Below are 22,769 nucleotides of genomic sequence, written 5' to 3'. Positions count from 1 at the left end.
TAGTTGGAGAGTAAATTAAAGTGATGCAATAAATACTTACAGCATCTGCTATTCCCAGGTGCTAACAGATAGTTTGATTTAATTATTCACTGCACTTCAAATTTGAGCTTGATAGCTTGAACATAAATTTAAGGGATGCAATAAAATCTTACAGCACCTGCTATTCCCTGGTACTAATAGATTTCTATTTAATCTGTACACTTCACATTCAGGCATGTGAGTTGGAGAGTAAATGAAAGTGATGCAAAAAACACTTACAGCATCTGCTATTCCCAGGTGCTAACAGATAGTTTTTTTTATTAATCACTGCACTTCACATTTGAGAATATCAGCTTGAAAGTAAATTAAAGTGATGCAAGAAAAGCTTACAGCACCTGGTATTCCTAGGTAGGGTCCCACCTCAGTACTATCCAGGCACAAACTTGCTTAACTTCCAAGTTCAGATGAGATTGGAGGCGTGCTGAAGCTGGTATGGCCGTAAACCTTAAACACTTACTCAAATTGCCTAATCATAGAAAATATGATCAAAGACCAATCTGACATTTTTTTTTATTAATCCCTGCACTTGACATTCTAGAATGTTGTCTTGAAGTAAATTAAAATGATGCAATATAAGCTTACAACATCTGGTATTCGGAGGCACTAACAGACAGTTTTTTTATTAATCACTGCACTTCACATTCAAGCATGTTAGTTGGAGAGTAAATTAAAGTGATGCAATAAATACTTACAGCATCTGCTATTCCCAGGTGCTAACAGATAGTTTGATTTAATTATTCACTGCACTTCAAATTTGAGCTTGATAGCTTGAACATAAATTTAAGGGATGCAATAAAATCTTACAGCACCTGCTATTCCCTGGTACTAATAGATTTCTATTTAATCTGTACACTTCACATTCAGGCATCTGAGTTGGAGAGTAAATGAAAGTGATGCAAAAAAAACTTACAGCATCTGCTATTCCCAGGTGCTAACAGATAGTTTTTTTTATTAATCACTGCACTTCACATTTGAGAATATCAGCTTGAAAGTAAATTAAAGTGATGCAAGGAAAGCTTACAGCACATGGTATTCCTAGGTAGGGTCCCACCTCAGTACTATCCAGGCACAAACTTGCTTAGCTTCCAAGTTCAGATGAGATTGGAGGCGTTCTGAAGCTGGTATGGCCGTAAACCTTAAACACTTACTCAAATTGCCTAATCATAGAAAATATGATCAAAGACCAATCTGACATTTTTTTTATTAATCCCTGCACTTGACATTCTAGAATGTTATCTTGAAAGTAAATTAAAATGATGCAATAAAAGCTTACAACATCTGGTATTCGGAGGCACTAACAGACAGTTTTTTTATTAATCACTGCACTTCACATTCAAGCATGTCAGTTGGAGAGTAAATTAAAGTGATGCAATAAAAACTTACAGCATCTGCTATTCCCAGGTGCTAACAGATAGTTTGATTTAATTATTCACTGCACTTCAAATTTGAGCTTGATAGCTTGAACATAAATTTAAGGGATGCAATAAAATCTTACAGCACCTGCTATTCCCTGGTACTAATAGATTTCTATTTAATCTGTACACTTCACATTCAGGCGTGTGAGTTGGAGAGTAAATGAAAGTGATGCAAAAAAAACTTACAGCATCTGCTATTCCCAGGTGCTAACAGATAGTTTTTTTTATTAATCACTGCACTTCACATTTGAGAATATCAGCTTGAAAGTAAATTAAAGTGATGCAAGAAAAGCTTACAGCACATGGTATTCCTAGGTAGGGTCCCACCTCAGTACTATCCAGGCACAAACTTGCTTAACTTCCAAGTTCAGATGAGATTGGAGGCGTGCTGAAGCTGGTATGGCTGTAAACCTTAAACACTTACTCAAATTGCCTAATCATAGAAAATATGATCAAAGACCAATCTGACATTTTTTTTTATTAATCCCTGCTCTTGACATTCTAGAATGTTGTCTTGAAGTAAATTAAAATGATGCAATATAAGCTTACAACATCTGGTATTCGGAGGCACTAACAGACAGTTTTTTTATTAATCACTGCACTTCACATTCAAGCATGTTAGTTGGAGAGTAAATTAAAGTGATGCAATAAATACTTACAGCATCTGCTATTCCCAGGTGCTAACAGATAGTTTGATTTAATTATTCACTGCACTTCAAATTTGAGCTTGATAGCTTGAACATAAATTTAAGGGATGCAATAAAATCTTACAGCACCTGCTATTCCCTGGTACTAATAGATTTCTATTTAATCTGTACACTTCACATTCAGGCATGTGAGTTGGAGAGTAAATGAAAGTGATGCAAAAAAAACTTACAGCATCTGCTATTCCCAGGTGCTAACAGATAGTTTTTTTTATTAATCACTGCACTTCACATTTGAGAATATCAGCTTGAAAGTAAATTAAAGTGATGCAAGAAAAGCTTACAGCACCTGGTATTCCTAGGTAGGGTCCCACCTCAGTACTATCCAGGCACAAACTTGCTTAACTTCCAAGTTCAGATGAGATTGGAGGCGTGCTGAAGCTGGTATGGCCGTAAACCTTAAACACTTACTCAAATTGCCTAATCATAGAAAATATGATCAAAGACCAATCTGACATTTTTTTTTATTAATCCCTGCACTTGACATTCTAGAATGTTGTCTTGAAGTAAATTAAAATGATGCAATAAAAGCTTACAACATCTGGTATTCGGAGGCACTAACAGACAGTTTTTTTATTAATCACTGCACTTCACATTCAAGCATGTTAGTTGGAGAGTAAATTAAAGTGATGCAATAAATACTTACAGCATCTGCTATTCCCAGGTGCTAACAGATAGTTTGATTTAATTATTCACTGCACTTCAAATTTGAGCTTGATAGCTTGAACATAAATTTAAGGGATGCAATAAAATCTTACAGCACCTGCTATTCCCTGGTACTAATAGATTTCTATTTAATCTGTACACTTCACATTCAGGCATGTGAGTTGGAGAGTAAATGAAAGTGATGCAAAAAAAACTTACAGCATCTGCTATTCCCAGGTGCTAACAGATAGTTTTTTTTATTAATCACTGCACTTCACATTTGAGAATATCAGCTTGAAAGTAAATTAAAGTGATGCAAGAAAAGCTTACAGCACCTGGTATTCCTAGGTAGGGTCCCACCTCAGTACTATCCAGGCACAAACTTGCTTAACTTCCAAGTTCAGATGAGATTGGAGGCGTGCTGAAGCTGGTATGGCCGTAAACCTTAAACACTTACTCAAATTGCCTAATCATAGAAAATATGATCAAAGACCAATCTGACATTTTTTTTTATTAATCCCTGCACTTGACATTCTAGAATGTTGTCTTGAAGTAAATTAAAATGATGCAATATAAGCTTACAACATCTGGTATTCGGAGGCACTAACAGACAGTTTTTTTATTAATCACTGCACTTCACATTCAAGCATGTTAGTTGGAGAGTAAATTAAAGTGATGCAATAAATACTTACAGCATCTGCTATTCCCAGGTGCTAACAGATAGTTTGATTTAATTATTCACTGCACTTCAAATTTGAGCTTGATAGCTTGAACATAAATTTAAGGGATGCAATAAAATCTTACAGCACCTGCTATTCCCTGGTACTAATAGATTTCTATTTAATCTGTACACTTCACATTCAGGCATGTGAGTTGGAGAGTAAATGAAAGTGATGCAAAAAAAACTTACAGCATCTGCTATTCCCAGGTGCTAACAGATAGTTTTTTTTATTAATCACTGCACTTCACATTTGAGAATATCAGCTTGAAAGTAAATTAAAGTGATGCAAGAAAAGCTTACAGCACCTGGTATTCCTAGGTAGGGTCCCACCTCAGTACTATCCAGGCACAAACTTGCTTAACTTCCAAGTTCAGATGAGATTGGAGGCGTGCTGAAGCTGGTATGGCCGTAAACCTTAAACACTTACTCAAATTGCCTAATCATAGAAAATATGATCAAAGACCAATCTGACATTTTTTTTTATTAATCCCTGCACTTGACATTCTAGAATGTTGTCTTGAAGTAAATTAAAATGATGCAATAAAAGCTTACAACATCTGGTATTCGGAGGCACTAACAGACAGTTTTTTTATTAATCACTGCACTTCACATTCAAGCATGTTAGTTGGAGAGTAAATTAAAGTGATGCAATAAATACTTACAGCATCTGCTATTCCCAGGTGCTAACAGATAGTTTGATTTAATTATTCACTGCACTTCAAATTTGAGCTTGATAGCTTGAACATAAATTTAAGGGATGCAATAAAATCTTACAGCACCTGCTATTCCCTGGTACTAATAGATTTCTATTTAATCTGTACACTTCACATTCAGGCATGTGAGTTGGAGAGTAAATGAAAGTGATGCAAAAAAAACTTACAGCATCTGCTATTCCCAGGTGCTAACAGATAGTTTTTTTTATTAATCACTGCACTTCACATTTGAGAATATCAGCTTGAAAGTAAATTAAAGTGATGCAAGAAAAGCTTACAGCACCTGGTATTCCTAGGTAGGGTCCCACCTCAGTACTATCCAGGCACAAACTTGCTTAACTTCCAAGTTCAGATGAGATTGGAGGCGTGCTGAAGCTGGTATGGCCGTAAACCTTAAACACTTACTCAAATTGCCTAATCATAGAAAATATGATCAAAGACCAATCTGACATTTTTTTTTATTAATCCCTGCACTTGACATTCTAGAATGTTGTCTTGAAGTAAATTAAAATGATGCAATATAAGCTTACAACATCTGGTATTCGGAGGCACTAACAGACAGTTTTTTTATTAATCACTGCACTTCACATTCAAGCATGTTAGTTGGAGAGTAAATTAAAGTGATGCAATAAATACTTACAGCATCTGCTATTCCCAGGTGCTAACAGATAGTTTGATTTAATTATTCACTGCACTTCAAATTTGAGCTTGATAGCTTGAACATAAATTTAAGGGATGCAATAAAATCTTACAGCACCTGCTATTCCCTGGTATTAATAGATTTCTATTTAATCTGTACACTTCACATTCAGGCATCTGAGTTGGAGAGTAAATGAAAGTGATGCAAAAAAAACTTACAGCATCTGCTATTCCCAGGTGCTAACAGATAGTTTTTTTTATTAATCACTGCACTTCACATTTGAGAATATCAGCTTGAAAGTAAATTAAAGTGATGCAAGAAAAGCTTACAGCACCTGGTATTCCTAGGTAGGGTCCCACCTCAGTACTATCCAGGCACAAACTTGCTTAACTTCCAAGTTCAGATGAGATTGGAGGCGTGCTGAAGCTGGTATGGCCGTAAACCTTAAACACTTACTCAAATTGCCTAATCATAGAAAATATGATCAAAGACCAATCTGACATTTTTTTTTATTAATCCCTGCACTTGACATTCTAGAATGTTGTCTTGAAGTAAATTAAAATGATGCAATAAAAGCTTACAACATCTGGTATTCGGAGGCACTAACAGACAGTTTTTTTATTAATCACTGCACTTCACATTCAAGCATGTTAGTTGGAGAGTAAATTAAAGTGATGCAATAAATACTTACAGCATCTGCTATTCCCAGGTGCTAACAGATAGTTTGATTTAATTATTCACTGCACTTCAAATTTGAGCTTGATAGCTTGAACATAAATTTAAGGGATGCAATAAAATCTTACAGCACCTGCTATTCCCTGGTACTAATAGATTTCTATTTAATCTGTACACTTCACATTCAGGCATGTGAGTTGGAGAGTAAATGAAAGTGATGCAAAAAAAACTTACAGCATCTGCTATTCCCAGGTGCTAACAGATAGTTTTTTTTATTAATCACTGCACTTCACATTTGAGAATATCAGCTTGAAAGTAAATTAAAGTGATGCAAGAAAAGCTTACAGCACCTGGTATTCCTAGGTAGGGTCCCACCTCAGTACTATCCAGGCACAAACTTGCTTAACTTCCAAGTTCAGATGAGATTGGAGGCGTGCTGAAGCTGGTATGGCCGTAAACCTTAAACACTTACTCAAATTGCCTAATCATAGAAAATATGATCAAAGACCAATCTGACATTTTTTTTTATTAATCCCTGCACTTGACATTCTAGAATGTTGTCTTGAAGTAAATTAAAATGATGCAATATAAGCTTACAACATCTGGTATTCGGAGGCACTAACAGACAGTTTTTTTATTAATCACTGCACTTCACATTCAAGCATGTTAGTTGGAGAGTAAATTAAAGTGATGCAATAAATACTTACAGCATCTGCTATTCCCAGGTGCTAACAGATAGTTTGATTTAATTATTCACTGCACTTCAAATTTGAGCTTGATAGCTTGAACATAAATTTAAGGGATGCAATAAAATCTTACAGCACCTGCTATTCCCTGGTACTAATAGATTTCTATTTAATCTGTACACTTCACATTCAGGCATCTGAGTTGGAGAGTAAATGAAAGTGATGCAAAAAAAACTTACAGCATCTGCTATTCCCAGGTGCTAACAGATAGTTTTTTTTATTAATCACTGCACTTCACATTTGAGAATATCAGCTTGAAAGTAAATTAAAGTGATGCAAGAAAAGCTTACAGCACCTGGTATTCCTAGGTAGGGTCCCACCTCAGTACTATCCAGGCACAAACTTGCTTAACTTCCAAGTTCAGATGAGATTGGAGGCGTGCTGAAGCTGGTATGGCCGTAAACCTTAAACACTTACTCAAATTGCCTAATCATAGAAAATATGATCAAAGACCAATCTGACATTTTTTTTTATTAATCCCTGCACTTGACATTCTAGAATGTTGTCTTGAAGTAAATTAAAATGATGCAATAAAAGCTTACAACATCTGGTATTCGGAGGCACTAACAGACAGTTTTTTTATTAATCACTGCACTTCACATTCAAGCATGTTAGTTGGAGAGTAAATTAAAGTGATGCAATAAATACTTACAGCATCTGCTATTCCCAGGTGCTAACAGATAGTTTGATTTAATTATTCACTGCACTTCAAATTTGAGCTTGATAGCTTGAACATAAATTTAAGGGATGCAATAAAATCTTACAGCACCTGCTATTCCCTGGTACTAATAGATTTCTATTTAATCTGTACACTTCACATTCAGGCATGTGAGTTGGAGAGTAAATGAAAGTGATGCAAAAAAAACTTACAGCATCTGCTATTCCCAGGTGCTAACAGATAGTTTTTTTTATTAATCACTGCACTTCACATTTGAGAATATCAGCTTGAAAGTAAATTAAAGTGATGCAAGAAAAGCTTACAGCACCTGGTATTCCTAGGTAGGGTCCCACCTCAGTACTATCCAGGCACAAACTTGCTTAACTTCCAAGTTCAGATGAGATTGGAGGCGTGCTGAAGCTGGTATGGCCGTAAACCTTAAACACTTACTCAAATTGCCTAATCATAGAAAATATGATCAAAGACCAATCTGACATTTTTTTTTATTAATCCCTGCACTTGACATTCTAGAATGTTGTCTTGAAGTAAATTAAAATGATGCAATATAAGCTTACAACATCTGGTATTCGGAGGCACTAACAGACAGTTTTTTTATTAATCACTGCACTTCACATTCAAGCATGTTAGTTGGAGAGTAAATTAAAGTGATGCAATAAATACTTACAGCATCTGCTATTCCCAGGTGCTAACAGATAGTTTGATTTAATTATTCACTGCACTTCAAATTTGAGCTTGATAGCTTGAACATAAATTTAAGGGATGCAATAAAATCTTACAGCACCTGCTATTCCCTGGTACTAATAGATTTCTATTTAATCTGTACACTTCACATTCAGGCATCTGAGTTGGAGAGTAAATGAAAGTGATGCAAAAAAAACTTACAGCATCTGCTATTCCCAGGTGCTAACAGATAGTTTTTTTTATTAATCACTGCACTTCACATTTGAGAATATCAGCTTGAAAGTAAATTAAAGTGATGCAAGAAAAGCTTACAGCACATGGTATTCCTAGGTAGGGTCCCACCTCAGTACTATCCAGGCACAAACTTGCTTAGCTTCCAAGTTCAGATGAGATTGGAGGCGTTCTGAAGCTGGTATGGCCGTAAACCTTAAACACTTACTCAAATTGCCTAATCATAGAAAATATGATCAAAGACCAATCTGACATTTTTTTTTATTAATCCCTGCACTTGACATTCTAGAATGTTATCTTGAAAGTAAATTAAAATAATGCAATAAAAGCTTACAACATCTGGTATTCGGAGGCACTAACAGACAGTTTTTTTATTAATCACTGCACTTCACATTCAAGCATGTCAGTTGGAGAGTAAATTAAAGTGATGCAATACAAATTTACAGCATCTGCTATTCCCAGGTGCTAACAGATAGTTTGATTTAATTATTCACTGCACTTCAAATTTGAGCTTGATAGCTTGAACATAAATTTAAGGGATGCAATAAAATCTTACAGCACCTGCTATTCCCTGGTACTAATAGATTTCTATTTAATCTGTACACTTCACATTCAGGCATCTGAGTTGGAGAGTAAATGAAAGTGATGCAAAAAAAACTTACAGCATCTGCTATTCCCAGGTGCTAACAGATAGTTTTTTTTATTAATCACTGCACTTCACATTTGAGAATATCAGCTTGAAAGTAAATTAAAGTGATGCAAGAAAAGCTTACAGCACATGGTATTCCTAGGTAGGGTCCCACCTCAGTACTATCCAGGCACAAACTTGCTTAGCTTCCAAGTTCAGATGAGATTGGAGGCGTGCTGAAGCTGGTATGGCCGTAAACCTTAAACACTTACTCAAATTGCCTAATCATAGAAAATATGATCAAAGACCAATCTGACATTTTTTTTATTAATCCCTGCACTTGACATTCTAGAATGTTATCTTGAAAGTAAATTAAAATAATGCAATAAAAGCTTACAACATCTGGTATTCGGAGGCAGTAACAGACAGTTTTTTTATTAATCACTGCACTTCACATTCAAGCATGTCAGTTGGAGAGTAAATTAAAGTGATGCAATAAAAATTTACAGCATCTGCTATTCCCAGGTGCTAACAGATAGTTTGATTTAATTATTCACTGCACTTCAAATTTGAGCTTGATAGCTTGAACATAAATTTAAGGGATGCAATAAAATCTTACAGCACCTGCTATTCCCTGGTACTAATAGATTTCTATTTAATCTGTACACTTCACATTCAGGCATCTGAGTTGGAGAGTAAATGAAAGTGATGCAAAAAAAACTTACAGCATCTGCTATTCCCAGGTGCTAACAGATAGTTTTTTTTATTAATCACTGCACTTCACATTTGAGAATATCAGCTTGAAAGTAAATTAAAGTGATGCAAGAAAAGCTTACAGCACATGGTATTCCTAGGTAGGGTCCCACCTCAGTACTATCCAGGCACAAACTTGCTTAGCTTCCAAGTTCAGATGAGATTGGAGGCGTTCTGAAGCTGGTATGGCCGTAAACCTTAAACACTTACTCAAATTGCCTAATCATAGAAAATATGATCAAAGACCAATCTGACATTTTTTTTTATTAATCCCTGCACTTGACATTCTAGAATGTTATCTTGAAAGTAAATTAAAATAATGCAATAAAAGCTTACAACATCTGGTATTCGGAGGCACTAACAGACAGTTTTTTTATTAATCACTGCACTTCACATTCAAGCATGTCAGTTGGAGAGTAAATTAAAGTGATGCAATACAAATTTACAGCATCTGCTATTCCCAGGTGCTAACAGATAGTTTGATTTAATTATTCACTGCACTTCAAATTTGAGCTTGATAGCTTGAACATAAATTTAAGGGATGCAATAAAATCTTACAGCACCTGCTATTCCCTGGTACTAATAGATTTCTATTTAATCTGTACACTTCACATTCAGGCATCTGAGTTGGAGAGTAAATGAAAGTGATGCAAAAAAAACTTACAGCATCTGCTATTCCCAGGTGCTAACAGATAGTTTTTTTTATTAATCACTGCACTTCACATTTGAGAATATCAGCTTGAAAGTAAATTAAAGTGATGCAAGAAAAGCTTACAGCACATGGTATTCCTAGGTAGGGTCCCACCTCAGTACTATCCAGGCACAAACTTGCTTAGCTTCCAAGTTCAGATGAGATTGGAGGCGTGCTGAAGCTGGTATGGCCGTAAACCTTAAACACTTACTCAAATTGCCTAATCATAGAAAATATGATCAAAGACCAATCTGACATTTTTTTTATTAATCCCTGCACTTGACATTCTAGAATGTTATCTTGAAAGTAAATTAAAATAATGCAATAAAAGCTTACAACATCTGGTATTCGGAGGCAGTAACAGACAGTTTTTTTATTAATCACTGCACTTCACATTCAAGCATGTCAGTTGGAGAGTAAATTAAAGTGATGCAATAAAAATTTACAGCATCTGCTATTCCCAGGTGCTAACAGATAGTTTGATTTAATTATTCACTGCACTTCAAATTTGAGCTTGATAGCTTGAACATAAATTTAAGGGATGCAATAAAATCTTACAGCACCTGCCAATTCCCTGCTACTAAAATATTTCTATTTAATCTGTACACTTCACATACAAGCATGTCAGTTGCATATTAAATTAAAGTGATGCAAGAAAAACTTACAGCATCTGTTATTCCCAGGTGCTAACAGATAGTTTTTTTTAATTAATCACTGCACTTCACATCCTAGCATGTCATCTTGAAAGTAAATTAATGTGATGCAAGAGAAGCTTACAGCATCTCATAGTCCAAGGTGCTAAAAGATAGTTTTTTGATGAATCACTGCACTTCACATTCAGGCATGTGAGTTGGAGAGTAAATGAAAGTGATGCAAAAAAAAAACTTACAGCATCTGCTATTCCCAGGTGCTAACAGATAGGTTTTTTTATTAATCACTGCACTTCACATTTGAGCATGTCAGCTTGAAAGTAAATTAAAGTGATGCAAGAAAAGCTTACAGCACCTGGTATTCCTAGATAGGGCCCCACCTCAGTACTATTCAGGCACAAACTTGCTTAGCTTCCAAGTTCAGATGAGATTGGACGTTCTGAAGCTGGTATGGCCGTAAACCTTAAACACTTACTCAAATTGCCTAATCATAGAAAATATGATCAAAGACCAATCTGACATTTTTTTTTATTAATCCCTGCACTTGACATTCTAGAATGTTGTCTTGAAGTAAATTAAAATGATGCAATATAAGCTTACAACATCTGGTATTCGGAGGCACTAACAGACAGTTTTTTTATTAATCACTGCACTTCACATTCAAGCATGTTAGTTGGAGAGTAAATTAAAGTGATGCAATAAAAACTTACAGCATCTGCTATTCCCAGGTGCTAACAGATAGTTTGATTTAATTATTCACTGCACTTCAAATTTGAGCTTGATAGCTTGAACATAAATTTAAGGGATGCAATAAAATCTTACAGCACCTGCCAATTCCCTGCTACTAAAATATTTCTATTTAATCTGTACACTTCACATACAAGCATGTCAGTTGCATATTAAATTAAAGTGATGCAAGAAAAACTTACAGCATCTGCTATTCCCAGGTGCTAACAGATAGTTTTTTTTAATTAATCACTGCACTTCACATCCTAGCATGTCATCTTGAAAGTAAATTAATGTGATGCAAGAGAAGCTTACAGCATCTCATAGTCCAAGGTGCTAAAAGATAGTTTTTTGATGAATCACTGCACTTCACATTCAGGCATGTGAGTTGGAGAGTAAATGAAAGTGATGCAAAAAAAAACTTACAGCATCTGCTATTCCCAGGTGCTAACAGATAGGTTGTTTTATTAATCACTGCACTTCACATTTGAGCATGTCAGCTTGAAAGTAAATTAAAGTGATGCAAGAAAAGCTTACAGCACCTGGTATTCCTAGATAGGGTCCCACCTCAGTACTATTCAGGCACAAGCTTGCTTAGCTTCCAAGTTCAGATGAGATTGGACGTGCTGAAGCTGGTATGGCCGTAAACCTTAAACACTTACTCAAATTGCCTAATCATAGAAAATATGATCAAAGACCAATCTGACATTTGTTTTTATTAATCCCTGCACTTGACATTCTAGAATGTTGTCTTGAAAGTAAATTAAAATGATGCAATAAAAGCTTACAACATCTGGTATTCGGAGGCACTAACAGACAGTTTTTTTATTAATCACTGCACTTCACATTCAAGCATGTTAGTTGGAGAGTAAATTAAAGTGATGCAATAAATACTTACAGCATCTGCTATTCCCAGGTGCTAACAGATAGTTTGATTTAATTATTCACTGCACTTCAAATTTGAGCTTGATAGCTTGAACATAAATTTAAGGGATGCAATAAAATCTTACAGCACCTGCTATTCCCTGGTACTAAAAGATTTCTATTTAATCTGTACACTTCACATACAAGCATGTCAGTTGCATATTAAATTAAAGTGATGCAAGAAAAACTTACAGCATCTGCTATTCCCAGGTGCTAACAGATAGTTTTTTTTATTAATCACTGCACTTCACATTTGAGCATGTCAGCTTGAAAGTAAATTAAAGTGATGCAAGAAAAGCTTACAGCACCTGGTATTCCTAGGTAGGGTCCCACCTCAGTACTATCCAGGCACAAACTTGCTTAGCTTCCAAGTTCAGATGAGATTGGAGGCGTGCTGAAGCTGGTATGGCCGTAAACCTTAAACACTTACTCAAATTGCCTAATCATAGAAAATATGATCAAAGACCAATCTGACATTTTTTTTATTAATCCCTGCACTTGACATTCTAGAATGTTATCTTGAAAGTAAATTAAAATAATGCAATAAAAGCTTACAACATCTGGTATTCGGAGGCACTAACAGACAGTTTTTTTATTAATCACTGCACTTCACATTCAAGCATGTCAGTTGGAGAGTAAATTAAAGTGATGCAATAAAAATTTACAGCATCTGCTATTCCCAGGTGCTAACAGATAGTTTGATTTAATTATTCACTGCACTTCAAATTTGAACTTGATAACTTGAACATAAATTTAAGGGATGCAATAAAATCTTACAACACCTGCCAATTCCCTGCTACTAAAATATTTCTATTTAATCTGTACACTTCACATACAAGCATGTCAGTTGCATATTAAATTAAAGTGATGCAAGAAAAACTTACAGCATCTGCTATTCCCAGGTGCTAACAGATAGGTTTTTTTATTAATCACTGCACTTCACATTTGAGCATGTCAGCTTGAAAGTAAATTAAAGTGATGCAAGAAAAGCTTACAGCACATGGTATTCCTAGGTAGGGTCCCACCTCAGTACTATCCAGGCACAAACTTGCTTAGCTTCCAAGTTCAGATGAGATTGGAGGCGTTCTGAAGCTGGTATGGCCGTAAACCTTAAACACTTACTCAAATTGCCTAATCATAGAAAATATGATCAAAGACCAATCTGACATTTTTTTTTATTAATCCCTGCACTTGACATTCTAGAATGTTATCTTGAAAGTAAATTAAAATAATGCAATAAAAGCTTACAACATCTGGTATTCGGAGGCACTAACAGACAGTTTTTTTATTAATCACTGCACTTCACATTCAAGCATGTCAGTTGGAGAGTAAATTAAAGTGATGCAATACAAATTTACAGCATCTGCTATTCCCAGGTGCTAACAGATAGTTTGATTTAATTATTCACTGCACTTCAAATTTGAGCTTGATAGCTTGAACATAAATTTAAGGGATGCAATAAAATCTTACAGCACCTGCTATTCCCTGGTACTAATAGATTTCTATTTAATCTGTACACTTCACATTCAGGCATCTGAGTTGGAGAGTAAATGAAAGTGATGCAAAAAAAACTTACAGCATCTGCTATTCCCAGGTGCTAACAGATAGTTTTTTTTATTAATCACTGCACTTCACATTTGAGAATATCAGCTTGAAAGTAAATTAAAGTGATGCAAGAAAAGCTTACAGCACATGGTATTCCTAGGTAGGGTCCCACCTCAGTACTATCCAGGCACAAACTTGCTTAGCTTCCAAGTTCAGATGAGATTGGAGGCGTGCTGAAGCTGGTATGGCCGTAAACCTTAAACACTTACTCAAATTGCCTAATCATAGAAAATATGATCAAAGACCAATCTGACATTTTTTTTATTAATCCCTGCACTTGACATTCTAGAATGTTATCTTGAAAGTAAATTAAAATAATGCAATAAAAGCTTACAACATCTGGTATTCGGAGGCAGTAACAGACAGTTTTTTTATTAATCACTGCACTTCACATTCAAGCATGTCAGTTGGAGAGTAAATTAAAGTGATGCAATAAAAATTTACAGCATCTGCTATTCCCAGGTGCTAACAGATAGTTTGATTTAATTATTCACTGCACTTCAAATTTGAGCTTGATAGCTTGAACATAAATTTAAGGGATGCAATAAAATCTTACAGCACCTGCTATTCCCTGGTACTAATAGATTTCTATTTAATCTGTACACTTCACATTCAGGCATCTGAGTTGGAGAGTAAATGAAAGTGATGCAAAAAAAACTTACAGCATCTGCTATTCCCAGGTGCTAACAGATAGTTTTTTTTATTAATCACTGCACTTCACATTTGAGAATATCAGCTTGAAAGTAAATTAAAGTGATGCAAGAAAAGCTTACAGCACATGGTATTCCTAGGTAGGGTCCCACCTCAGTACTATCCAGGCACAAACTTGCTTAGCTTCCAAGTTCAGATGAGATTGGAGGCGTTCTGAAGCTGGTATGGCCGTAAACCTTAAACACTTACTCAAATTGCCTAATCATAGAAAATATGATCAAAGACCAATCTGACATTTTTTTTTATTAATCCCTGCACTTGACATTCTAGAATGTTATCTTGAAAGTAAATTAAAATAATGCAATAAAAGCTTACAACATCTGGTATTCGGAGGCACTAACAGACAGTTTTTTTATTAATCACTGCACTTCACATTCAAGCATGTCAGTTGGAGAGTAAATTAAAGTGATGCAATACAAATTTACAGCATCTGCTATTCCCAGGTGCTAACAGATAGTTTGATTTAATTATTCACTGCACTTCAAATTTGAGCTTGATAGCTTGAACATAAATTTAAGGGATGCAATAAAATCTTACAGCACCTGCTATTCCCTGGTACTAATAGATTTCTATTTAATCTGTACACTTCACATTCAGGCATCTGAGTTGGAGAGTAAATGAAAGTGATGCAAAAAAAACTTACAGCATCTGCTATTCCCAGGTGCTAACAGATAGTTTTTTTTATTAATCACTGCACTTCACATTTGAGAATATCAGCTTGAAAGTAAATTAAAGTGATGCAAGAAAAGCTTACAGCACATGGTATTCCTAGGTAGGGTCCCACCTCAGTACTATCCAGGCACAAACTTGCTTAGCTTCCAAGTTCAGATGAGATTGGAGGCGTGCTGAAGCTGGTATGGCCGTAAACCTTAAACACTTACTCAAATTGCCTAATCATAGAAAATATGATCAAAGACCAATCTGACATTTTTTTTATTAATCCCTGCACTTGACATTCTAGAATGTTATCTTGAAAGTAAATTAAAATAATGCAATAAAAGCTTACAACATCTGGTATTCGGAGGCAGTAACAGACAGTTTTTTTATTAATCACTGCACTTCACATTCAAGCATGTCAGTTGGAGAGTAAATTAAAGTGATGCAATAAAAATTTACAGCATCTGCTATTCCCAGGTGCTAACAGATAGTTTGATTTAATTATTCACTGCACTTCAAATTTGAGCTTGATAGCTTGAACATAAATTTAAGGGATGCAATAAAATCTTACAGCACCTGCCAATTCCCTGCTACTAAAATATTTCTATTTAATCTGTACACTTCACATACAAGCATGTCAGTTGCATATTAAATTAAAGTGATGCAAGAAAAACTTACAGCATCTGTTATTCCCAGGTGCTAACAGATAGTTTTTTTTAATTAATCACTGCACTTCACATCCTAGCATGTCATCTTGAAAGTAAATTAATGTGATGCAAGAGAAGCTTACAGCATCTCATAGTCCAAGGTGCTAAAAGATAGTTTTTTGATGAATCACTGCACTTCACATTCAGGCATGTGAGTTGGAGAGTAAATGAAAGTGATGCAAAAAAAAAACTTACAGCATCTGCTATTCCCAGGTGCTAACAGATAGGTTTTTTTATTAATCACTGCACTTCACATTTGAGCATGTCAGCTTGAAAGTAAATTAAAGTGATGCAAGAAAAGCTTACAGCACCTGGTATTCCTAGATAGGGCCCCACCTCAGTACTATTCAGGCACAAACTTGCTTAGCTTCCAAGTTCAGATGAGATTGGACGTTCTGAAGCTGGTATGGCCGTAAACCTTAAACACTTACTCAAATTGCCTAATCATAGAAAATATGATCAAAGACCAATCTGACATTTTTTTTTATTAATCCCTGCACTTGACATTCTAGAATGTTGTCTTGAAGTAAATTAAAATGATGCAATATAAGCTTACAACATCTGGTATTCGGAGGCACTAACAGACAGTTTTTTTATTAATCACTGCACTTCACATTCAAGCATGTTAGTTGGAGAGTAAATTAAAGTGATGCAATAAAAACTTACAGCATCTGCTATTCCCAGGTGCTAACAGATAGTTTGATTTAATTATTCACTGCACTTCAAATTTGAGCTTGATAGCTTGAACATAAATTTAAGGGATGCAATAAAATCTTACAGCACCTGCCAATTCCCTGCTACTAAAATATTTCTATTTAATCTGTACACTTCACATACAAGCATGTCAGTTGCATATTAAATTAAAGTGATGCAAGAAAAACTTACAGCATCTGCTATTCCCAGGTGCTAACAGATAGTTTTTTTTAATTAATCACTGCACTTCACATCCTAGCATGTCATCTTGAAAGTAAATTAATGTGATGCAAGAGAAGCTTACAGCATCTCATAGTCCAAGGTGCTAAAAGATAGTTTTTTGATGAATCACTGCACTTCACATTCAGGCATGTGAGTTGGAGAGTAAATGAAAGTGATGCAAAAAAAAACTTACAGCATCTGCTATTCCCAGGTGCTAACAGATAGGTTTTTTTATTAATCACTGCACTTCACATTTGAGCATGTCAGCTTGAAAGTAAATTAAAGTGATGCAAGAAAAGCTTACAGCACCTGGTATTCCTAGATAGGGTCCCACCTCAGTACTATTCAGGCACAAACTTGCTTAGCTTCCAAGTTCAGATGAGATTGGACGTGCTGAAGCTGGTATGGCCGTAAACCTTAAACACTTACTCAAATTGCCTAATCATAGAAAATATGATCAAAGACCAATCTGACATTTGTTTTTATTAATCCCTGCACTTGACATTCTAGAATGTTGTCTTGAAAGTAAATTAAAATGATGCAATAAAAGCTTACAACATCTGGTATTCGGAGGCACTAACAGACAGTTTTTTTATTAATCACTGCACTTCACATTCAAGCATGTTAGTTGGAGAGTAAATTAAAGTGATGCAATAAATACTTACAGCATCTGCTATTCCCAGGTGCTAACAGATAGTTTGATTTAATTATTCACTGCACTTCAAATTTGAGCTTGATAGCTTGAACATAAATTTAAGGGATGCAATAAAATCTTACAGCACCTGCTATTCCCTGGTACTAAAAGATTTCTATTTAATCTGTACACTTCACATACAAGCATGTCAGTTGCATATTAAATTAAAGTGATGCAAGAAAAACTTACAGCATCTGCTATTCCCAGGTGCTAACAGATAGTTTTTTTTATTAATCACTGCACTTCACATTTGAGCATGTCAGCTTGAAAGTAAATTAAAGTGATGCAAGAAAAGCTTACAGCACCTGGTATTCCTAGATAGGGTCCCACCTCAGTACTATTCAGCCACAAACTTGCTTAGCTTCCAAGTTCAGATGAGATCGGAGGCGTGCTGAAGCTGGTATGGCCGTAAACCTTAAACACTTACTCAAAATGCCTAATCATAGAAAATATGATCAAAGACCAATCTGACATTTTTTTAATTAATCCCTGCACTTGACATTCTAGAATGTTATCTTGAAAGTAAATTAAAATGATGCAATAAAAGCTTACAACATCTGGTATTCGGAGGCACTAACAGACAGTTTTTTTATTAATCACTGCACTTCACATTCAAGCATGTCAGTTGGAGAGTAAATTAAAGTGATGCAATAAAAACTTACAGCATCTGCTATTCCCAGGTGCTAACAGATAGTTTGATTTAATTATTCACTGCACTTCAAATTTGAGCTTGATAGCTTGAACATAAATTTAAGGGATGCAATAAAATCTTACAGCACCTGCTATTCCCTGGTACTAATAGATTTCTATTTAATCTGTACACTTCACATTCAGGCATGTGAGTTGGAGAGTAAATGAAAGTGATGCAAAAAAAACTTACAGCATCTGCTATTCCCAGGTGCTAACAGATAGTTTTTTTTATTAATCACTGCACTTCACATTTGAGAATATCAGCTTGAAAGTAAATTAAAGTGATGCAAGAAAAGCTTACAGCACATGGTATTCCTAGGTAGGGTCCCACCTCAGTACTATCCAGGCACAAACTTGCTTAGCTTCCAAGTTCAGATGAGATTGGAGGCGTGCTGAAGCTGGTATGGCCGTAAACCTTAAACACTTACTCAAATTGCCTAATCATAGAAAATATGATCAAAGACCAATCTGACATTTTTTTTATTAATCCCTGCACTTGACATTCTAGAATGTTATCTTGAAAGTAAATTAAAATAATGCAATAAAAGCTTACAACATCTGGTATTCGGAGGCAGTAACAGACAGTTTTTTTATTAATCACTGCACTTCACATTCAAGCATGTCAGTTGGAGAGTAAATTAAAGTGATGCAATAAAAATTTACAGCATCTGCTATTCCCAGGTGCTAACAGATAGTTTGATTTAATTATTCACTGCACTTCAAATTTGAGCTTGATAGCTTGAACATAAATTTAAGGGATGCAATAAAATCTTACAGCACCTGCTATTCCCTGGTACTAATAGATTTCTATTTAATCTGTACACTTCACATTCAGGCATCTGAGTTGGAGAGTAAATGAAAGTGATGCAAAAAAAACTTACAGCATCTGCTATTCCCAGGTGCTAACAGATAGTTTTTTTTATTAATCACTGCACTTCACATTTGAGAATATCAGCTTGAAAGTAAATTAAAGTGATGCAAGAAAAGCTTACAGCACATGGTATTCCTAGGTAGGGTCCCACCTCAGTACTATCCAGGCACAAACTTGCTTAGCTTCCAAGTTCAGATGAGATTGGAGGCGTTCTGAAGCTGGTATGGCCGTAAACCTTAAACACTTACTCAAATTGCCTAATCATAGAAAATATGATCAAAGACCAATCTGACATTTTTTTTTATTAATCCCTGCACTTGACATTCTAGAATGTTATCTTGAAAGTAAATTAAAATAATGCAATAAAAGCTTACAACATCTGGTATTCGGAGGCACTAACAGACAGTTTTTTTATTAATCACTGCACTTCACATTCAAGCATGTCAGTTGGAGAGTAAATTAAAGTGATGCAATACAAATTTACAGCATCTGCTATTCCCAGGTGCTAACAGATAGTTTGATTTAATTATTCACTGCACTTCAAATTTGAGCTTGATAGCTTGAACATAAATTTAAGGGATGCAATAAAATCTTACAGCACCTGCTATTCCCTGGTACTAATAGATTTCTATTTAATCTGTACACTTCACATTCAGGCATCTGAGTTGGAGAGTAAATGAAAGTGATGCAAAAAAAACTTACAGCATCTGCTATTCCCAGGTGCTAACAGATAGTTTTTTTTATTAATCACTGCACTTCACATTTGAGAATATCAGCTTGAAAGTAAATTAAAGTGATGCAAGAAAAGCTTACAGCACATGGTATTCCTAGGTAGGGTCCCACCTCAGTACTATCCAGGCACAAACTTGCTTAGCTTCCAAGTTCAGATGAGATTGGAGGCGTGCTGAAGCTGGTATGGCCGTAAACCTTAAACACTTACTCAAATTGCCTAATCATAGAAAATATGATCAAAGACCAATCTGACATTTTTTTTATTAATCCCTGCACTTGACATTCTAGAATGTTATCTTGAAAGTAAATTAAAATAATGCAATAAAAGCTTACAACATCTGGTATTCGGAGGCAGTAACAGACAGTTTTTTTATTAATCACTGCACTTCACATTCAAGCATGTCAGTTGGAGAGTAAATTAAAGTGATGCAATAAAAATTTACAGCATCTGCTATTCCCAGGTGCTAACAGATAGTTTGATTTAATTATTCACTGCACTTCAAATTTGAGCTTGATAGCTTGAACATAAATTTAAGGGATGCAATAAAATCTTACAGCACCTGCCAATTCCCTGCTACTAAAATATTTCTATTTAATCTGTACACTTCACATACAAGCATGTCAGTTGCATATTAAATTAAAGTGATGCAAGAAAAACTTACAGCATCTGTTATTCCCAGGTGCTAACAGATAGTTTTTTTTAATTAATCACTGCACTTCACATCCTAGCATGTCATCTTGAAAGTAAATTAATGTGATGCAAGAGAAGCTTACAGCATCTCATAGTCCAAGGTGCTAAAAGATAGTTTTTTGATGAATCACTGCACTTCACATTCAGGCATGTGAGTTGGAGAGTAAATGAAAGTGATGCAAAAAAAAAACTTACAGCATCTGCTATTCCCAGGTGCTAACAGATAGGTTTTTTTATTAATCACTGCACTTCACATTTGAGCATGTCAGCTTGAAAGTAAATTAAAGTGATGCAAGAAAAGCTTACAGCACCTGGTATTCCTAGATAGGGCCCCACCTCAGTACTATTCAGGCACAAACTTGCTTAGCTTCCAAGTTCAGATGAGATTGGACGTTCTGAAGCTGGTATGGCCGTAAACCTTAAACACTTACTCAAATTGCCTAATCATAGAAAATATGATCAAAGACCAATCTGACATTTTTTTTTATTAATCCCTGCACTTGACATTCTAGAATGTTGTCTTGAAGTAAATTAAAATGATGCAATATAAGCTTACAACATCTGGTATTCGGAGGCACTAACAGACAGTTTTTTTATTAATCACTGCACTTCACATTCAAGCATGTTAGTTGGAGAGTAAATTAAAGTGATGCAATAAAAACTTACAGCATCTGCTATTCCCAGGTGCTAACAGATAGTTTGATTTAATTATTCACTGCACTTCAAATTTGAGCTTGATAGCTTGAACATAAATTTAAGGGATGCAATAAAATCTTACAGCACCTGCCAATTCCCTGCTACTAAAATATTTCTATTTAATCTGTACACTTCACATACAAGCATGTCAGTTGCATATTAAATTAAAGTGATGCAAGAAAAACTTACAGCATCTGCTATTCCCAGGTGCTAACAGATAGTTTTTTTTAATTAATCACTGCACTTCACATCCTAGCATGTCATCTTGAAAGTAAATTAATGTGATGCAAGAGAAGCTTACAGCATCTCATAGTCCAAGGTGCTAAAAGATAGTTTTTTGATGAATCACTGCACTTCACATTCAGGCATGTGAGTTGGAGAGTAAATGAAAGTGATGCAAAAAAAAACTTACAGCATCTGCTATTCCCAGGTGCTAACAGATAGGTTTTTTTATTAATCACTGCACTTCACATTTGAGCATGTCAGCTTGAAAGTAAATTAAAGTGATGCAAGAAAAGCTTACAGCACCTGGTATTCCTAGATAGGGTCCCACCTCAGTACTATTCAGGCACAAACTTGCTTAGCTTCCAAGTTCAGATGAGATTGGACGTGCTGAAGCTGGTATGGCCGTAAACCTTAAACACTTACTCAAATTGCCTAATCATAGAAAATATGATCAAAGACCAATCTGACATTTGTTTTTATTAATCCCTGCACTTGACATTCTAGAATGTTGTCTTGAAAGTAAATTAAAATGATGCAATAAAAGCTTACAACATCTGGTATTCGGAGGCACTAACAGACAGTTTTTTTATTAATCACTGCACTTCACATTCAAGCATGTTAGTTGGAGAGTAAATTAAAGTGATGCAATAAATACTTACAGCATCTGCTATTCCCAGGTGCTAACAGATAGTTTGATTTAATTATTCACTGCACTTCAAATTTGAGCTTGATAGCTTGAACATAAATTTAAGGGATGCAATAAAATCTTACAGCACCTGCTATTCCCTGGTACTAAAAGATTTCTATTTAATCTGTACACTTCACATACAAGCATGTCAGTTGCATATTAAATTAAAGTGATGCAAGAAAAACTTACAGCATCTGCTATTCCCAGGTGCTAACAGATAGTTTTTTTTATTAATCACTGCACTTCACATTTGAGCATGTCAGCTTGAAAGTAAATTAAAGTGATGCAAGAAAAGCTTACAGCACCTGGTATTCCTAGATAGGGTCCCACCTCAGTACTATTCAGCCACAAACTTGCTTAGCTTCCAAGTTCAGATGAGATCGGAGGCGTGCTGAAGCTGGTATGGCCGTAAACCTTAAACACTTACTCAAAATGCCTAATCATAGAAAATATGATCAAAGACCAATCTGACATTTTTTTAATTAATCCCTGCACTTGACATTCTAGAATGTTATCTTGAAAGTAAATTAAAATGATGCAATAAAAGCTTACAACATCTGGTATTCGGAGGCACTAACAGACAGTTTTTTTATTAATCACTGCACTTCACATTCAAGCATGTCAGT

General features: G+C 35.3%; 31 pseudogenes; all 31 read right to left on the bottom strand.

The window, feature by feature from the left end:
- Nucleotides 1-362: 362 nt before the first annotated feature.
- Nucleotides 363-483, bottom strand: LOC145643682 (5S ribosomal RNA; annotated as a pseudogene).
- A 570-nt stretch (nt 484-1,053) lies between these two features.
- On the bottom strand, nt 1,054-1,174 carry LOC145644958 (5S ribosomal RNA; annotated as a pseudogene).
- A 570-nt stretch (nt 1,175-1,744) lies between these two features.
- On the bottom strand, nt 1,745-1,865 carry LOC145644981 (5S ribosomal RNA; annotated as a pseudogene).
- A 570-nt stretch (nt 1,866-2,435) lies between these two features.
- On the bottom strand, nt 2,436-2,556 carry LOC145643681 (5S ribosomal RNA; annotated as a pseudogene).
- Nucleotides 2,557-3,126: 570 nt separating this feature from the next.
- LOC145643680 (5S ribosomal RNA) lies at nt 3,127-3,247 on the bottom strand (annotated as a pseudogene).
- A 570-nt stretch (nt 3,248-3,817) lies between these two features.
- LOC145643679 (5S ribosomal RNA) lies at nt 3,818-3,938 on the bottom strand (annotated as a pseudogene).
- A 570-nt stretch (nt 3,939-4,508) lies between these two features.
- On the bottom strand, nt 4,509-4,629 carry LOC145643678 (5S ribosomal RNA; annotated as a pseudogene).
- A 570-nt stretch (nt 4,630-5,199) lies between these two features.
- On the bottom strand, nt 5,200-5,320 carry LOC145643677 (5S ribosomal RNA; annotated as a pseudogene).
- A 570-nt stretch (nt 5,321-5,890) lies between these two features.
- On the bottom strand, nt 5,891-6,011 carry LOC145643676 (5S ribosomal RNA; annotated as a pseudogene).
- A 570-nt stretch (nt 6,012-6,581) lies between these two features.
- On the bottom strand, nt 6,582-6,702 carry LOC145643675 (5S ribosomal RNA; annotated as a pseudogene).
- Nucleotides 6,703-7,272: 570 nt separating this feature from the next.
- On the bottom strand, nt 7,273-7,393 carry LOC145643673 (5S ribosomal RNA; annotated as a pseudogene).
- A 570-nt stretch (nt 7,394-7,963) lies between these two features.
- Nucleotides 7,964-8,084, bottom strand: LOC145644957 (5S ribosomal RNA; annotated as a pseudogene).
- A 571-nt stretch (nt 8,085-8,655) lies between these two features.
- Nucleotides 8,656-8,776, bottom strand: LOC145645210 (5S ribosomal RNA; annotated as a pseudogene).
- Nucleotides 8,777-9,346: 570 nt separating this feature from the next.
- On the bottom strand, nt 9,347-9,467 carry LOC145644956 (5S ribosomal RNA; annotated as a pseudogene).
- Nucleotides 9,468-10,038: 571 nt separating this feature from the next.
- LOC145645209 (5S ribosomal RNA) lies at nt 10,039-10,159 on the bottom strand (annotated as a pseudogene).
- A 795-nt stretch (nt 10,160-10,954) lies between these two features.
- On the bottom strand, nt 10,955-11,073 carry LOC145643668 (5S ribosomal RNA; annotated as a pseudogene).
- Nucleotides 11,074-11,867: 794 nt separating this feature from the next.
- On the bottom strand, nt 11,868-11,986 carry LOC145650553 (5S ribosomal RNA; annotated as a pseudogene).
- A 571-nt stretch (nt 11,987-12,557) lies between these two features.
- LOC145644067 (5S ribosomal RNA) lies at nt 12,558-12,678 on the bottom strand (annotated as a pseudogene).
- A 571-nt stretch (nt 12,679-13,249) lies between these two features.
- LOC145644955 (5S ribosomal RNA) lies at nt 13,250-13,370 on the bottom strand (annotated as a pseudogene).
- A 571-nt stretch (nt 13,371-13,941) lies between these two features.
- On the bottom strand, nt 13,942-14,062 carry LOC145645208 (5S ribosomal RNA; annotated as a pseudogene).
- A 570-nt stretch (nt 14,063-14,632) lies between these two features.
- Nucleotides 14,633-14,753, bottom strand: LOC145644954 (5S ribosomal RNA; annotated as a pseudogene).
- Nucleotides 14,754-15,324: 571 nt separating this feature from the next.
- Nucleotides 15,325-15,445, bottom strand: LOC145645207 (5S ribosomal RNA; annotated as a pseudogene).
- Nucleotides 15,446-16,240: 795 nt separating this feature from the next.
- LOC145643667 (5S ribosomal RNA) lies at nt 16,241-16,359 on the bottom strand (annotated as a pseudogene).
- A 794-nt stretch (nt 16,360-17,153) lies between these two features.
- On the bottom strand, nt 17,154-17,272 carry LOC145643923 (5S ribosomal RNA; annotated as a pseudogene).
- Nucleotides 17,273-17,843: 571 nt separating this feature from the next.
- LOC145646200 (5S ribosomal RNA) lies at nt 17,844-17,964 on the bottom strand (annotated as a pseudogene).
- A 570-nt stretch (nt 17,965-18,534) lies between these two features.
- Nucleotides 18,535-18,655, bottom strand: LOC145645206 (5S ribosomal RNA; annotated as a pseudogene).
- Nucleotides 18,656-19,225: 570 nt separating this feature from the next.
- Nucleotides 19,226-19,346, bottom strand: LOC145644953 (5S ribosomal RNA; annotated as a pseudogene).
- A 571-nt stretch (nt 19,347-19,917) lies between these two features.
- On the bottom strand, nt 19,918-20,038 carry LOC145645205 (5S ribosomal RNA; annotated as a pseudogene).
- A 795-nt stretch (nt 20,039-20,833) lies between these two features.
- LOC145643666 (5S ribosomal RNA) lies at nt 20,834-20,952 on the bottom strand (annotated as a pseudogene).
- Nucleotides 20,953-21,746: 794 nt separating this feature from the next.
- Nucleotides 21,747-21,865, bottom strand: LOC145643922 (5S ribosomal RNA; annotated as a pseudogene).
- A 571-nt stretch (nt 21,866-22,436) lies between these two features.
- Nucleotides 22,437-22,557, bottom strand: LOC145646199 (5S ribosomal RNA; annotated as a pseudogene).
- Nucleotides 22,558-22,769: the final 212 nt, after the last annotated feature.

Source organism: Electrophorus electricus, chromosome 13 (assembly GCF_041902795.1).
Source record: "Electrophorus electricus isolate QZ-2024a chromosome 13, ASM4190279v1, whole genome shotgun sequence".
In the NCBI taxonomy this organism is placed as follows: domain Eukaryota; kingdom Metazoa; phylum Chordata; class Actinopteri; order Gymnotiformes; family Gymnotidae; genus Electrophorus; species Electrophorus electricus.
Note: the sequence above shows the minus strand (reverse complement) of the source record. Positions and strands in the feature narration are given on the sequence as shown.